The following is a 1,684-nucleotide window of genomic DNA, read 5'->3' on the forward strand; positions in this document are numbered from 1 at the left end:
TGGTAACGGAGCGAAACTCCCCGGTCGGAACTTCTGGGCTGCCGCGGTCTCGCCCCCCCTCCCCCCGGCTCGCCGTCCGCTGGTCCGTCGCCAGCTGGGTGTCCCGCGGAGTCCCAGAAAGTTTTTTTTTTTTTTTTTTTTTTTTAGGAAAAAAATGGCTAATACCTGACATGTCTTTCGGTTCATAATTGCGATTGTTAGCGAAGTGGTCTGGAATTCTATTTCACTCCCCGTTCGCCGCTCTCAGACTAAATTGCAAATATCCCCAAGTCTGTAGCAAAAAAAGTTTTCTCATTGAGCAGCTCAACTGTGAACCGGGGGCCGGGACCAGTTCCCTAAATAGATCCGCTACGTAGCCATTAATTAATAGCATCTCGAACCAGAAACAGTTTTAACCTTGGAAAAGCAAAGAATCCTCTCCCGGTTGAAATTGAAACTTAAAATCCTTTAGGTAACGATTTAACTGTTCAGCCAACGAAAGAAAAATGCATGTTTAAACTGCATTAACCTGTCACTGGCATCCAAAGAAATTTAAACGCTGAAATATAAATTATAGACTAGCGGCGAGATAAACACATTAAAATGGACTCCCACCATTTTAATAATAGAAAGTCACGTTTCCAATTAGGCAGTCTCTTGTAATGTGCTTTTGACAAAAGTTAAAAGTAAGGAAATGCAGCACATGATATAGAATGCTCATATGGTGTTTTGTGATTGTGGAGGTTTGCCTTTTTTATAATCAAATGCATGTACGGTTTCTTTTACGTGTCTTCATTGCTTTCATTTTTTCCCTCGTTTTTCTTTTTAAAAATGTAAAACCACATAGAAAAACAAACAGGATAATTTCTAAAAATAGTCGTATCTTAGTTTTTGATGTGTACAAGCTTTTATGAGTAAATTATGTGCATTTTATTTGTAGTTCTTAAGTACTTTTTCTTTTGAAAATTGATACGTATGCAGCAAGAATAACATACGTTCATGTATTTACTGCCTAGGATAATCAAATGTGAAATTTTTGTTACAGTTGTTTCGTGTTTTTATTTATATTAAACATTACAGATAGAGTTGAATGTCACTTTATTTCCCTCCCCAGTCCCATTCACCTTTCTCCCTCTTCACTTTTCTAGGTGATCAGTATTATAAAGTGGCTATTTAATCTGCATTTGTTTTGATACCCTTATTACCTAATAATATATGTAAATATATGTATATGTCCATGTTTGTTTATTAAAATTTTTAAGTAAATGGTTCACTAGTATACATATCATTTTGCAACTTTTCTCTCTCAATATGATTGTGACAGCTATCCAGGTTGACACCTATAGAATCTACTTTATTCATTTCAGCAGTTTTTAAATAATATTGTCTGTGTTACTATTTTTAAGGCGATTCCATTGCAAAACAGTTAATTTTTCTGAAGTTCCTCTAGATGATTAACTGTTCATTTATCTACACATTAAAATCTATCAGAGACAGAATGATTTACTAGCTGTTTTGGTTTTATTATTTAGAAAAAATGTGAAGATGTTTAAAATGCTGAGAGAACATTACAAGCACCCATATACCTGTCTCATATAATTAATATGTTAACATTTTGTCATGTCGCCCACAGATCTATTAAGTATTCAACATTTCTGATAAAATTGAAGTTCCCCTTGTACTGCCCCAATACCATTCTCCACCC

The sequence above is a fragment of the Piliocolobus tephrosceles genome, chromosome 8 (assembly GCF_002776525.5).
Source record: "Piliocolobus tephrosceles isolate RC106 chromosome 8, ASM277652v3, whole genome shotgun sequence".
Classification (NCBI taxonomy): domain Eukaryota; kingdom Metazoa; phylum Chordata; class Mammalia; order Primates; family Cercopithecidae; genus Piliocolobus; species Piliocolobus tephrosceles.